The 16,391-nt window shown below is 39.1% G+C and overlaps 1 long non-coding RNA gene across 1 annotated transcript; it reads left to right on the top strand.

The window, feature by feature from the left end:
- Positions 1-12,648: 12,648 nt before the first annotated feature.
- On the top strand, positions 12,649-15,033 carry LOC127514423 (uncharacterized). Its single transcript, XR_007930631.1, has 5 exons — positions 12,649-12,705; positions 12,860-13,316; positions 13,579-13,672; positions 13,780-13,956; positions 14,215-15,033. It is a non-coding gene; the product is annotated as an uncharacterized LOC127514423 (long non-coding RNA).
- Positions 15,034-16,391: the final 1,358 nt, after the last annotated feature.

The raw sequence follows: 16,391 nt of genomic DNA, 5'->3' as shown, positions 1-16,391 counted from the left end.
TTTTCTTTAGCTTTCGGCAGTCTGTAAAAATATACCTCCGATTTCTTGTCAAATCTATTTGTACAGTCAGTAGCAAAGCTCTTTCCCATTTTGAATGTGTTTTGTGTGTTTTTCGTGGCATTCACACAGAAAACCAACACTGTTACTGAAAGGGCAAGAAGAAGAACCCTAGTACCAAACTCAGGAAGGAAAGGGCTTCTTATTGGTCCACATGCAGTTTCTGCTCTTCACCTATCTTGAAACTGTTTCCTAAAGTTAAGGCCCGGATCTCGAAAAAAATTCCTTAGGACTTTTTGAATGCAATAGCGGTGTCTGAAACAAAAAGTGGCCATAAGAATCCATTCATATCTTAGTGTTGGGGAAAGTTACTTTAAAAACAAATGTATTACAATATTGTGTTACTCCCTAAAAAAAAGTAACTAATACATAGATATTTTTTATGATAAGAAATGCATTACTTTTGTGTTACTTTTTCTCACCTGGGCTGGGCTTTTTTTTTTTTTTTTTTCAAAAATGAAATGAATAAGCCTCAGGCAGGAAATGCAAATTCATGCCTCTACAGTTGAGGGTGCAGCTAAAACAGACCTTTCAGCTGTGCTGCCATTCTGAATTAAAGAAGAATAGGATACAGGATAAAAAAGTTCACACTCTTACTTCAGCAATATATTTTTTAAAAATTAAACACAAATGTAATGTTTATCTAAAGTCATTTTTTGCTAATTAGTATGGTTGAATTGGATCATTGAGGGTCAGCAGCAAAGACATTGGTTAATAAAGTGAGATTAAATACATAAAGTATATTTGTTTAATTTAATATATTTAATTATTGCAGGTTTGTGCAATATTCTGAGATTGCATTTCACTGTTTTTATTCATTTTGAGGAATACTGACTCTGTTTTGAGATAAGTGAGATGAGTAAACCCATTCTCACATTTAGTTTAGAACTACAATAACCATCATGTTCACACATCGCACACATTGCCTCTGCACTTACTCACAATTTCACTCAACATGGGGACAGAAGAGATGTCATGTATTGACATGGGAAAACAAAATAAATAGTGTTACTTATTTAAAAAAGTAACTTAGATATTTTGTTGCAGATTGAAAAGTAATGCGTTACTTTACTAGTTATTTGAAAAAAGTAATCTGATTACGTAACTCAAGTTACTTGTAATGCGTAACCCCCAACACTGTTCATAACTATGTTTGGAAATCTTAAAATTTATGTAAACTACAACACACAAATTTCATACTTATTCAAAGAAATAAGTTTTCTCGGCTATTTGTAGTGCAACATCTTATACAAATTCAGCTGTCAACGCACATTTATTTATATATTCTATATAAATCAACGCACCCATGACAGTTCAGTCTTTTTCCGTGTCAAAAGAGGGTTTGCATTGGCGAAAGCTGTTAGTAAATCTTGCTATAAGTGCTGTGGAATGCTGAGCTCCTGGATGGTCCCATAGCAATCTGGAACATGCAGATGAAGGCCTGCAGTTGGTGCAGAAGGTCCATAACAATCTGGAACATGCAGATGACTCGAAGTGAAGATTTGTTTGTGAGAGCTTACCCTGGTTGCAGATGTGTCTTATTGTCTTCTACTTCTCAAAGACTCAGAACTGATTTAATCTGCTTATGTCTCTCTGGTATGGAGACTCTGGATGTGCTGCATTTGTTGTCTTCTCGTCGGCTGAAGACTCAGAACGTAGAATGTCTGTGAATGTCACTTTCCTCACAGGCTGGAGACTCAGAATCTGTTGATGCCTCGCAAGCTGGAGAGCATGCAATGTGTTGTTGTTTCTTCTTCCATAGGCCAGAAACAGTGCTGGGTAAGTTACTCTAAAAAGGTAATTACTGTACTAAGACTCTGTCAATATAATAATTTGTATTTGTTAAATGTCTCCTTTCATGTAGAAATGTAAACACGCAACTTCTATCTTCTGTCTGTTAATGTCCTTATAGGCCTGAGACTCAGAACCAAGACTGTTTATTGAAGGGGTATATTTACACCTTTCCGATGAGGAGAAGATTGCAATTTGGTGCTTCTCCATTTCAGTGCTGTGATTGGCTGTTGGATCCAATTAAAATGCAGAAAACTGTGACCATCAGAAAGGAGCCCTACCTTAAAACTGGGCCCTTGAAGGTCCTAGAATATGCTGTTTACGACAACAAAGCCAAAAATACAGATCCATTTTCAAGAATAATAAGAACAGTAAGTAATGTGTTTGCAAAGAATTGCATTTCTAATTAAACAATAAACAAGCTTAATATCTGTAATTTTATTTTTGTTGATGTACTGCATACAACATTATATGGTTTACATTAATTTGTTGTACAATAAGGCCCTGACAATATTTCTCCAAATGTTATGATTTGGCATTAGTGTTTCCTAATAGCCATACAATATCCTAATAACCATACTGAAATAAAGAACAAATGTACTGGTTTAAGACTAAAGTACATGTTGAATATTATCTCATTTGTTCAAATCAAACCAATCAATTTCACTTACAGTTCTCGACTTAACATAATGAAACTCTCAGCAGTCTAAGTTATTAAGTGACTTAAGTGACTTTAGCCATGACTTATTCCAACCCTGTCTCATGGCGAATTTGTACTAATTCGTACAAATTAACCAAGTGGCTAAATTGTACGATATGTTCATTGCATTTAAAGGTGCAGTGTGTAAATTTTAGTAGCATCTAGCGATGAGATTGCGAATTGCAATATAGAGAAGCTGCAGTGGCCAACACAGGACAAAGATGTTGTCGTCTGAGACAGCAGAGAGTAGCAGTCAAGCAAACGCGCTCTGTAGAGCAGTTTGTCTGTTTAGGGCTACTGTAGAAACATGCCAGCGCTAAATGGTGACTTAACATGTAAGGGTTGTATGTAGATAGAAATAGCTCATTCTAAGGTAATAAAAACAAAACTGTTTATTATGTAAGGTCTTTATACATCACTGAAAACATAGTTATGTATATTATATTCCATTTTTGTCAATAGATCTTCTTAAAATTTACACATTGCTGTCAGAATCCTGCCCTGACAGGCTTGTCTGTTTTGTCCTTGTTTAATGTTTCTTTGTTTGTCTTGTACTCACATGGCTCTGTCTTTGTTTGTGTTTGCCATGTGCTCCTCTTGTCCTGCCTCCTTATTTGCTGTTACCATGCCCCCTTGTTTAGTCCTTGTCTAGTCCTCATTTGCTTAGGTGTGTTCACCTGTTCCTCATGTGCTTTGCTCCCTTATGCATAGTTCACACTACAGGACTTTAAATGTTGGCAGATCACTGTGCTGTTCAGACTACATGACTTGCTGTGGAGTCTTGAAGTCGTTGTGGCGTTCACACTACATGACACTACATAAATAATCCGCAATAGGGGGTTACACACTACGTGAGCTGACAACAACTCTGTCACCCAACGACTCTATCAGGTCCCCAAACCACATTTTGTCTCGAAAACACGCAAGAAGTGGAACCCCCCCGCAAACACACACACACCAAAACACACTTGCAAATACATGACCAACCAAATAAAACATCTCAGGTTACACGTATAACATGGTTCCCTGAGAACAGGGAATGAGACACTGCGTCAAAGCGCTATTGGGGAACGCCTCTGCGTGAACCAGTGTCTGAAACACTTATCAAATCACAGCAATCCTATAGGCTGGCGACAGCCTATGATGTCATTATTGGCACGACCAGGAAGTATATCCTGGTCGTGCCTAGAGAACATGTCATCCACTTATCGTCTGAAGGGGCTTTTCAGCAGGCAACCCCTAGGCATGGCAAAGAGACGCAGTGTCTCCTTCCCTGTTCTCAGGGAACCATGGTTACATGTGTAACCTGAGACGTTCCCTTTCGAAAGGGAAATCGTACTGTGTCGAAACGCTATTGGGGAACGATATACCCTTGCCGCCATGCTGAGGGGAGTGCATGCCAAAAAATGGCTGTGACAAAAGTCAGAACAAGCAGTTTCAACTGAAACGCCAGAACCACTCCCCCTACTGGTCACAAATAGACTGTCAGTGACAGCATTCCCTACGGCCACAGCCCAAGCTATAAGCCTCAAAGAGGCCTTCAAAAGGCTTTGAAGGCTTCTGAGACCACACTTCACACGGTAGGGGTGCTTTTAAGGGAATGTAACCAAGGGGATCCCTAGCCAGTCACTTGCCAGGGGAACATAGTCAACCCTGAATGCCACCAGGGAGGCCAACCTGGTCTATCTTCTAGCAACCTAGTCTGGCCAGCAACCTGTCTGTTTCAAAAAGAGTCTCAAACATTCTCTCCAAAGGAGGTACCAGTAAGAGGGACTGCAAACTGGCAGTAACCAACTCAGACCAGATCATAGAGATGGGCATTCTGGAGAGCAGGACTCAGTCTAGTGCTTTCTAACCCTTGCTATCGAGGGGAGTAATGCTGCTCTATCCTAGAATCTACCCAGTGCTTGTTTTTCAAAGCACTGAGGAGCCTGTGCACTCTAATAGAGACCCTATTGAGGGGAGTACTCCCAGCCTAAGGGCTGATCTAATAGGGAGGCTTCACGAGAGGCCTTCAACCACCTGACCAGACTTAGGGAGCTAATTATTTAAAATCTTCCATTTATGTCTAAAATACTAGAAAAAGTTGTGTCAGTCCAATTGTGCTCCTTCTTGCAAAAAAAAAAACGTTATCTATGAAAAATTTCAGTCAGGATTCAGGCCTTATCATAGCACAGAAACTGCGCTTGTTAAAATTACAAATGACTTATTTCTAGCTTCTGACCAAGGCTGTATCTCAATACTAGATGTTAGTGCTGCATTTGACACTATAGATCATAAAATACTCCTAGATCAACTACAAAATTACACTGGTATTCAGGGACCGTCACAATTTTGTCTATTTAAACGGGGAAAAATCTAAGATAACGATAGTAAATTATGGAGTGCCGCTACAATTAGTACAAAATGCAGCTGCTAGAGTTCTTACCAGGTCAAGAAAATATGATCATATAACACCAATTTTATCATCTCTACACTGGTTACCTATTAAGTTCCGTATCGATTATAAAGTATTGCAATTGACCTTTAAGGCTCTAAATAGTTTAGCTCCTGTGTACTTAACTGACCTTCTATTGCCCTACAATCCTTCACGCTCTTTAAGATCACAAAACTCTGGACTTCTGGTTGTACCTAGGATATCTAAGTCCACTAAAGGAGGGAGAGCGTCTTCACATTTGGCTCCTAAACTCTGGAATAGCCTTCCTAATAATGTCCGTGGCTCAGGCTCAATCACCCAGTTTAAATCTAGATTAAAGACGCATCTCTTCAGTCAATTGTCCTGATATGAGATGCATTATGTGAATCATAATGCATCTCATATCAGGACAATTGCACATGACATCTTTGCTTAATGTTATGAACAGCAGCTACGCTGTTTCTATTTGCTTTTCTGTTTTATCTCAGGACGCCCGTCCTTAGGTGACAAGAGAGTACATCAGCTTCAGTTTGGATCCAGCCTCTTAAGATGACCTCAGATGACCAACACCTTTGAAGAGATGGCGTCAACTCCTGCGAGGAATTCAGATGACGCAACATCTGGATCAACATACACATTCCCAAATTTCTATATATCCTAATTATTGTTAATATGTAATTCATTGCTTCTACCTTCAATTAAACTGCTAACAGTGATTGTAAATTAAATTGCCTAAATTATTACATTGTTAGCTATGCATGATTATATGCATGATTATATTTTTGAAACCACACACATTGGACAGTCACCTCCGATACCAGATTCTCTAAATTGTAATGTTGACATGCATTCTCTGTAATGCATTCTCTGTAAAGCTGCTTTGAAACGAAATGTATTGTGAAAAGCGCTATACAAATAAATGTGAATTGAACTGAATTGAATACTAGGCTCAACCTAATAGGTAGACCAGACTGTAGGCTAAAATCATGGAGGCTCCCAGTAGGGCCTGCAACATGAAATAATCTATTCCACTAGACAAAGTTACACACAATGATGTGGACTCATTATCAAGGAGGCCTACTAAGGCCAGCTACCTGATAGCAAACCTTATCATGCTGCTAATACCCTAAATGTGGGAGATTCACCTTCAGGGAGGCCTGATAAGGCCAAACACCTGATAGCAAATCATTGCTTATACTAAAAGCACCCAAAACAAGTTGGGGACTCACTCTCAAAGAGGCCTGACAAGGCCAGCAAACTGAAAGCAAGTCTTATGAGCAGATAAGAATGTTAAGCGCCTACAGACATATCTACCTAAACACATTGCCAACAAGCAGTATACTCAGTAAAACACATTTTACCCTTTAAGCAAAGGTAGTACAATCTTACGCCACCATGCTCTGAGGGAGGCCCAACCGGGGGGCCTACTCCAGAAGATCACGAACGTCAGCTTGTGGCTGTGCTCAGGCTCTAATACGAAAACCAGACCAAAAACAGACCCTGAATTAACAGGGGAGTACTATTAGCATAACCCTGAGCAATGTTACAGGGTGGAGACCTAACAACAGAACTTTCACTATGACAGATTTTGTTGTCTGTACTGAACCCTAGGGAACAGGAGTCTTTTTTTAATCACAAAAAGTCAACCACATTCAACCCATAACTTGAACATAGTTCAAGGGGCTCAGAGGAGAGACTGAAGTAGACGCTCCTAGCTGAAACTAGTTCTGAAGAGCGGGCCACAGCGAAAATTGCTTTTGTATTCACAAAGTGAAAAGGGGCCTAACACCGCCCAGGAGACAACTGCACTGGGGAGACCTATTTTAATAGCCTGCGACCCTAGCTGCTATCTACTCTGCACCTACACCAGCCTGTATAAACAGGGGGAAAAAACGGGCCTTAGCCTGATGACTCTAAATAAGAGGAGGCCAGAACTAGGGAAAAAGTAAACCTATACTCACATAACGAAGAGTTAGGGGTGAGAATGCTAGCAGACCGCCTCTGATATCCCTAGTACTTGCCTAGGCCAGCTATAGCTGTGGGCCTGTGAGGGCCAACACATAAACATAGATCTACCTGGGGCTAAAAACAGCAGCCCCTGCAGAATGACTCTCAAATTGAGAGGAGGCAAACTCTGAGAACATCTTATTTAATATAGAGCTCAGAGGAGCAATGCTCAACCCAAGGAAACAATGTCAGGCGGCCCCGAGAGCTGACGCTAGACATTAGATCTATCTGAAGTTAAGAATGCTAATCTCTAACATAAAACTCATGCCCACCCTTGATTTACACATGAACGGTGGCCTCACTAGTGAATTTCACAATAAATGAAGCCAACACACTCATTAAGGGGACCAAAGTGGTACTTCCCTTAAATACATATCGTTCTAGCCAACATAAATGGAAATTTCAGGGCCCGAACTACAAGTTTTATATATAAAATCACAAAAAACTACCCAGAAAATTCTATACAGGGAACCAAGGTCTACTAAAATACAATATAGTATTTTAAAATATCGTAATGGACCGACCAAGCTCAAGCTGAAGAACGGAGAGACCTACCACCATTGAAAAGATGGAGTCTACCGATCCTTTCAAGCCTGAAAGGGCACTTTTTACAATCAAACCCGAAGGCAGGCCAACATAAAGTACAAACTCATCATGGGCCCAGCCTCAGGCCTGATGTAAGAAGCGCCTTGGGGATGTAAAAACTTTTCAGGAGGAGAAAGAAGAAAGGAGATGGTAGTTGTAATCGCTGCTTGTGTCTATGCTGGATCACCTCCCTTAGATCCCTCTTCTTCCTGGAGTCCTGCCTTCTCTGGGACCTACTCCTAGGAGGAGGAGGTGCCCGAGAGGTGACACTGGACCTCTGGCCCTGTCTCTGATCCTCAAATCGGGACGGGCCTGGACCTCCTGTCTGTCTGGGCCCGGATTCGGACCTCAGCAGTATGCACATTCTAAATGCTGCTGAGCGCGCCTTTGCCTCTCTGAACTTTCCCACCACCACCTTGACGGAGGTGCCAAAAAGTCCAGCCTGACCCGCTGCCGCGTATGCCCTGACATTTAAGCGAGATGTCATTTTAAGGAGCTTTTAGCATCTGCGCCTGCCCAGTCACGAGATAGTTTGCAAACGTCTCGTCAATACTACGCATCGACACATACCCATGCTCGCTCACTCCCTCAACATCCGCAAAATTAGCCCACTGATGTCGATGAATGCGAGACGAATACGAATATGGATTCTTCAATGCCTTCTCGATCTCAGTATGAATTCCATTCACGAGTGTTCCATTCCATTCTCACATTCCATTCATGAGTGTTGTAGGGAGTCGTGCTCACGCTGATATCTGATGATCAGTAGCGGTTCACTAAATAAATTAATTCATTAAATACCTATTTACAATAATAAAATAACTAGAGAACTGGATGATTAAAATCAGCTTGAAATTGCTATCTTATGAAACAAAGGCGAATTTAAAGGTAGGCTATACTGTTTTATTTCATCAGTCAATCATGATATATACAGGTGCTGGTCATATAATTAGAATATCGTGAAAAAGTTCATTTTTTTATTGTAAATTATTTTAAAAAATGAAACTTTCATATATTCTAGATTCCCTACATGTAAAGTAAAACATTTCAAAAGTTTTTTTTTTTAAATTTGTTGATTAGAGCGTACAGCTCATGAAAGTCCAAAATCCAGTATCTCAAAATATTAGAATATTTACATTTGAGTTTCATTAAATGACCATCCCTACAGTATAAATTCCGGGTATCTTTTGTTCTTTGAAACCACACTAATGGGGAAGACTGCTGACTTGGCAATGGTCCAGGAGACAATCATTGACACCCTCCACAAAGAGAGTAAGTCACAGAAGGTCATTACTGAATGGGGTGGCTGTTTACAGAGTGTATATCAAAGCATATTAAATGCAAAGTTGACTGGAAGGAAGAAATTGGGTAGGCAAAGGTGCACAAGCAACAGGGATGACCGCAAGCTTGAGAATACTGTCAAGTAAAGCCAATTCAAACACTTGGGAGAGCTTCACAATGAGTAGAATGAAGCCGGAGTCAGCGCATCAAGAGTCACCACACTCAGACATCTTCAGGAAAAGGACTACCAAGCCACTTCTGAACCAGAGACAATGTCAGAAGCATCTTACCTGGGCTAAGGAGAAAAAGAACTGGACAGTGAACAGTGGTCGAAAGTCCTCTTTTCAGATAAAAGTAAATTTTGCATTTCATGTTGAAATCATGGTCCCAGAGTCTGAAGGAAGACTGGAGAGGCACAGAATCCAAGCTGCTTGAAGTCTAGTGTGAAGTTTCTGAAGTCAATAATGATTTGGGGGGGCCGTGACGTCTGCTGGTGTTGGTCCATTGTGTTTTATCAAGTGCAAAGTCAATGCAGCCATCTTCCAGGAGATTTTGGAGCACTTTATGCTTCCATCTGCTGACAAGCTTTATGGAGATGCTGATTTCCTTTTCCAGCAGGACTTTAGCACCTGCCCACAGTGCAAAAACCACTTCCAAGTGGTTTGCTGAGCATGATATTACTGTGCTTTTTTGGCCAGCCAATATGCCTGACCTGAATCTATGGGATATTTTCAAGAGAAAGATGAGAAACAGTCGATCCAACAATATACAGATGATCTGAAGGCTCAATAGTGCCTCAGCAGTGCCACAGGCTGATCACTTCCATGCCACACTTCACTGATGCTGTAATTTGTGCTAGGAGCAAGTCATTTGCTGTAATATGTCCTGCCGATCAAGTATTGAGTGCACAAAAGAACATACTTTAAAGAACTTGAACTTTTCTGTTTTGCAAATCCATTTTTTGATTGATCTTAGGAAATATTCTAATATTTTGAAATACTGGATTTTGGACTTTCATGAGCTGTACGCTCTAATCATCAAAATTAAAAAAAAAAACTTTTGAAATGTTTTACTTTACATGTAGGGAATCTAGAATATATGAAAGTTTCATTTTTAAAAATAATTTATAATAAAAAAATGAACTTTTTGATGATATTCTAATTATATGACCAGCACCTGTATATACGCAGTCGAGTCACCTATGTTTCTTGACAGTTTTCAGCTTCCCTCCACCACCGTCTCCTCACACTCGCCTGGTTACTTTCCTAACCAGAAATACGGGGGGAGTACTCTGGGTTCGGGCCAAATACCGAGCTCGGAGCCCTCTCCTCAGACAGAGCGCCAAATACGCATACTATTTACTCTATCTGATTTATTTGTAAGTGTGAACTCGTGAAAAGAAAGTTGTGTCTGAAAGCTGTAATCATTTATATTACTGGTTAAAATAAATGGAGAATATCTCGTGTTTTCCCATGAGTGCTCAACCATTTCCGTGGGTGCTCGGGATCGGCGCCTATGCTCTCATAGGCTGTAGCTCGTCGCGACACGTGACATCACAGGATGTTGAGTTGGCTGACAGCTCCAGATATTTGGCATGCTAGATATTTGTGTGGCGTTGGTGAGGAGTTGGCGAGGCGTCAGCGAGCATCTTTGATGCGTTGTTGACTAGGCAACACTTAAAAATTGGCGACCGCCGATCACCCACTGATTTGTCCCCGATCACCCACTGATTTGTCCCCAATCACAGCCCGACCTGTCGGCGAGCTCGTTAACTTGCAAATCGGTCTTAAATCGGGCTTAAAATCCTGTAGTGTGAACTTGGCATTATATTGTGCTCCTTTCCCTCATGTTATTGCTGGTTCGTTGTGTGTGTTCTTTGCGTGCCTTGTGTTTTGCCAAGCCTAGTCTTGAATTTATTGCCTTGATAGTTTTTGCTCCAGTCTAGTTTCAGGTTTTTGTTGTATTTTTACCAAGCTTTAATTTTGGGGTTCTCTCTAGTTTTTGCTCTTGTTTCTCTAGTTTTAGTTCCTTTTTTTCTCTCTAGTTCCTGCAAGGTTGCAGTCTAGTTTTTATTTTCTTTTTTTTTAGCACTAGTCATTTTTTCCTAGAATTTAATGTAGTTTCAAATGTAGGTTCGGGAGGAGTCTAAACATTCAATCCTGTCAATCATCATTACGAACATATATAAGCAGCAGATCACCCCAGGGACAAAGCCTTTTTCACACTTCTAGGTTTTTGGCTTTTAGAATGACCCAAGTTTTTCCGGTTACAGTGATAGATAGCCGAGCCTAAGAACCAGTTCGGGAATCAAAGTCTTTTTACGAATTAAATGTCATGAAAACATTTGAACAGTCTTGGTGATTTATTGGTAAGACTACAGAGCTCTCATTAAGAGCTAAATTTATGAACTAATTCGAAATGATGGTGATTAAATTGGTTATTTTCTCCATGTCTGTTTAGCGGGGCTTTGCATTATCGCACTCCATGTGCTGTAAAGACAGTGCCTGCGTTTCAATGTGCATACAATCCATCCTAAATAGTAGGCTATGTGACATTAGTAATATTAAATAGCTACTTTTTAGGGTGGACAGTATGCACATTGGGATGCAGAGAGTGTTTTTCGCAACGTGCTGGGGAAATGATTGCCAGGCAGCTCCCTTATCACAAAGACTTGATCCTCTGATTCATAATAAGAAGCAGGACCGCTCGCACCCTGGATCTTTCATCTCATTCACTCATATTTTCCTGTCGTCATCATCTTAGAGTCTGTAATATGTAATATGCAATACGTATTACAAACCCATAGTATTGTTGCTGTTGCAACATTATGCAAAGACTGATATTTGTGTACAGTGTGGTCTTGCAAAATAATTTTATCTTAGTTTAAACATTTTAATCTGTCAGGATTAGTTAACATATGCTTGAATGCGGGATGTAATGCCATGACATTAATACATAGCCTATATTTTAATGTATTAAACTCACAACAATATTATGTATCTCTCACGACTTTATATCCCGCATTGAATCATATATTGGGAGTCTAGTTTTTTTATGAATAAATTATATAAATAATGTTCATTGTATGGTGATACGAGCAGGGGATCTGCTGAATGAGTAGCTGTGTAGCCGTAGCCTATACTGTATGACAGCTGGTGAAATAAAACCGCCCGCCTGTAAATTCGAGCAATGGTCTGAGTGGCCATATAAGCTACAAACAAGTAGAAAATAATTTATTTTTAGATTATACATCAGCAACTAGGAAAACAGACAAAACAGAAAAGGTAAGAAGTGATATTTCAGAAAAGAGCATATTAATCTAATAGCCTCAGAACCATACCCATGACATTGATTCAGTGTTGAAATTTCATCAGAATCATCATTTTGGTTGAGATTGAAAATTCAATGCTAAATAATATTGAATCAACGTTGAAATTTCAATGCTTTTCAGTGTTGAAAAGTATGAACATTGAATCAACGTTGATTTATGGTCAGCTTCATTTCCCCATGTCAATCCATCTATTCCCTCATTCAACACTTTATTCACATTAGCATTCATGCTCCCCATGACCCTTCCCTCTAGTCTAGTCCCACAAAAATTAATAAATTATAAAATAAATAAATAGAAATCCTGCCAACTGAAGTATAGATAAACTCCAACCAGGTGGAATTAAGTGAGATGAACCAGCTGGACATTATTATTATTATTATAATAACGTTACACTCTTTCAACTTAAACACAAAATTCACAACTACTTAAAACATCTCACTTGCACTTTAAGGACCCGCGTCAGACGTTTTTCTGACGTCACGACGGACGAGCGTCTTGAACTTATGCTCGAATCGATCGATTTTTTCGGACTGAAAGGTAGGTTGAACTTGGAAATTTGTTTTACTTTATATATTGGATAATGCAGCGTTTGAATGTGTATTTTACAGTTAATTAACGTTGTGAACATGAATACTAACAGAATCGTAATTAATCGAATTTAAAATGAATTCCTCCTTTACCCTGTATGCAGCTCGGGATATTTGAAATGCTGTGGGCGGGAAGTGCGCGTGGTGCGGGAGAAAACGCCCGAGGCTGTGGGGATTCCTGCATTATAATATTGAGTTAAGTTTTTAAATTAATATTTGTCTGTTCTTTTATTTGTCTTTGACATGTTAGCTCTGATTTCATGCATATGTTTGCCCAAAATGATGATCTAAACCTGTAATTAAGACATATTGAGCTAACGTTACATTTACCTAACTTGGTGTTTTTCTTCGTCCAGGGGAAAATGTTAGGATTTTTTTTTAGTATAAATCATGATCATGATTTTAGTAGAAATAGTAGATTATAATAGTAGTATCTGCACAACTAATTAATTGACCTAGCAAACAACTTTCGACCAGTAAGTGCTGTAAAAATGTTTCTCCCATTAGGACCTAAAGCTTTTCAATGATGTTTGATGACTGAGGACACTTTTGAAATACATGGTAAGTAATTTCTATAAAAAAAAACTGATATAGTTGTTAATGAATTACTAATGTTGGATATGAGTAAAATACATGTTGTTTATTGACTTGCATGCTATCCTCTTTAACAAATTTAGACTTGGAATTATCCAAACCAGATCTTTATTAACTCCCCTTTATGCCATCCCAAATGCATGTGATTTATGTGTTGTTTTTTCAGAAAAATCTGTTTTGTAATAATTTTGTGTTTCCCCCCTGAATAATCACAATTGCTTTATCACAGACTGAAAACATTCACCTGAGAAGAGTGTGTCCTGTAGGCCCTTTTTTCCTGAAAGTCCTGAAGACCTCATCAACGAGTACCTTGCGATTTGAACGTCAGCATATTCTGATTTATTTTTCAGAAAAAGTATAAATTTGCTTATTTTGTAGTTATTCTAGCAAAAGGCAATGAAACTGGTTTGTTTTATGTACACAACTTTAGGATAACTAGAAAGATGATTGTGAGGGTGACCTTGAGCAGCTCTTTGTGGTGGTGTTCATTATTCTGAAGGAGGGGGAGAACTTCATGAACCACCTGCTGACATTGGCATTGTGATTGAGGGAGTTAAAGTTTTGAATCAACTGACTTCAGTCACATCAGCTTGTGCCCTGCTTCTGGGTATGATATACATCAACCTATAATGGTTTATATTAAATAGTCAAACATTTGAATTCAGCGTGTTTTAACTTAAACCTTTTTTTTTTTTTTCTTTTTTTTAAAATCATATTTCAAGTTTCACTTAATTTTGTAGTACATTGTAACAGTCACATTTCCAAATAATTATGACCCACCTTCTGTCAGTCATGCACTACTACCGATCAAATGTTTAAGAACATTGTGCGGTTCTAACTTCCTGTGTGTTTTTGTATTCTTTAGATGCTTTGCAACAAGTAAAGGCTGAGGAAAAAGGAGGCCTCAAAGTTTGTATTTGCTGTTTCTGCAAAACTGGCTCCGTTTATGCTCCTGATCAGCTTGCGGGCATTGCTCGTGGTGGAAATCCCTGAGTTCGTCAGAGTATCAATTTAATGAATAAGGACATACGTTTTGCATTAGAAGAGTAGCTTCAATCCTTGAAAAGCTTCAAGTCCTGAACAGTGAACTGTGGTAGTGTTTCAGTTTGTAGTGCTGTGTTTCTGTCTTTGTTGGTGAGTTTCCATGTATATTTACCTCCATTTTACAGATGCAGGTTGCATTTGTTGTCACGGTTTTCCAGGCTTTTTCCAATGACTAAAATGCATGTCTGAGCTGTTTTAACTGAAAGTAACTTGCACTGACATCTTAATTTGTCTGTGCTATTGTTTTGTCTCAAGATGAACACCAATAATATATATTTTTTTTTTTTACTACTTAACCCCTTTCACAGACAAGGCTTAAACCTAGTCCCAGACTAAAATGCATGTCTGAGCTGAAAACATATCTTAAAATATGTCACTGCCATTGATTTGTCTCAAGATAAACACTTTTCTAAGGCATGTCTATAAAATCTACTTAAATAATTGAACTAAGGTCTGATCCTGGCTTAGCCTAAGCCCTGTCTGTGAAATCAGGTCTATTTGTTTGTCACCATGAAATGCCATTTTTACAGCCACTTGTTTTACCTGAATGTGATGTTAATTCCTGTTGAAACAGTGTTTGGTTATAAATAAATACATTTGTATGTAAACTGAATTTTTCATTAAAACCATATTAACTGCAGCCCTTACATTGTCTCTGATTGAAATGAGTAGAAATAGACATTTAACTGGCTTAGAATCTTGCTGTACATAAAGCAAGACTGATTTGATATTGTTTCCAGGTTAATTCAATGTTAAATAGGTGATTTAATTAAGGTTGAAAAAACATTGATCACAACCATGTTTATCTATTTTTCATCATTGAAATAACATTTCAGGGTGCAAACCTGATGAAAAATCAATTAAAAATTCAACGATAACTTGGTTAATGCATTAACATTGATTTAACGTTGATTCAAGGTTGGTCTGCTATCTGGGTAGTGGAACTTACCCCGCATCACGTGATTTCCGATTCTTGTGAAAAAGGCTAATTCTTCCAGCATTTGGCCCCACTCCGTCCTTTGAATCATGTCCTAACCCGAGCTCCAGCAGCATTTTACCTCCAACGAAGAGTGTTCTGCAGAATACTCTTCCATTTTCAAGTTACGCCAGGATCCTCTACTCCTGGTTCCCTTCCGCACATAACAAGTTTCCTCCTGCAAATTTGTTCAGGCGCGGCCATTAAAACCTGCTCCTCCCGCCCTCGGCTAGGCGTCCGCGCTCCCCAGCTCAGCCGTTTTCCAGTCAGGTGATTTGCTGCAGCGAACTACCATTTTCAACGTAAGACGAACAAAAACCCAGCTCTCTTTTTCCTCGATTCGCAAACATAACTCTAAGTAATTTCACTTAATCTAATTACTCTTCATCAGTGGACTAGACGACGTTTATCAAAAATACGTTTTCAACACTGCATCATCTTTCCAACATGATCGGATCCTGCAAGTCTATTTATCGCGTATATTGTGCATAGGCTCATTTGAATCAAGTTCAACTGGCCTAAAATAAAATATTGATATGCGAATTACTGTGCTTTACTAATGTTTTTGTGAACGATTTAGCCTACTTTTTTTTGTTTTTTTCCCTGCATGTCATGTCCGGAGCTCCGTACAAAATAAATGTGACTAATAATAATAATTTGTGATCTCCCCTTTTAGACTGTATATACAAAAACAGCATGAGTAAATCAGTCCTACCGCATCTTTCTATTTCTAAAGATGGACTGCTAAGTTTGGGCTGGCTGCATGCTGCCAGCTTTTGCAGCGCGTTTGTCTATTTGCATTTGTTGTGGACTTTTGCAGCGCATTTCTCTATTTGCATGTGTTGTGAGCTTTTGCAGCGTGTTTCTCTATTAAGCATGTGTTGTGGACTTTTGCAGCGCATGTGTTGTCAAACTGATAACTGATGTTTTCTTTATTTGCTGGTGTTTTTTCTATTTGCATGTGTTTTCTTCATTTGCAGCGCGTTGAGCTCTCTCGGCCACCGTAGTTCCAGGTACATTAA

The sequence above is a fragment of the Ctenopharyngodon idella genome, chromosome 6, assembly GCF_019924925.1.
Source record: "Ctenopharyngodon idella isolate HZGC_01 chromosome 6, HZGC01, whole genome shotgun sequence".
NCBI classification, from domain to species: domain Eukaryota; kingdom Metazoa; phylum Chordata; class Actinopteri; order Cypriniformes; family Xenocyprididae; genus Ctenopharyngodon; species Ctenopharyngodon idella.
Note: the sequence above shows the minus strand (reverse complement) of the source record. Positions and strands in the feature narration are given on the sequence as shown.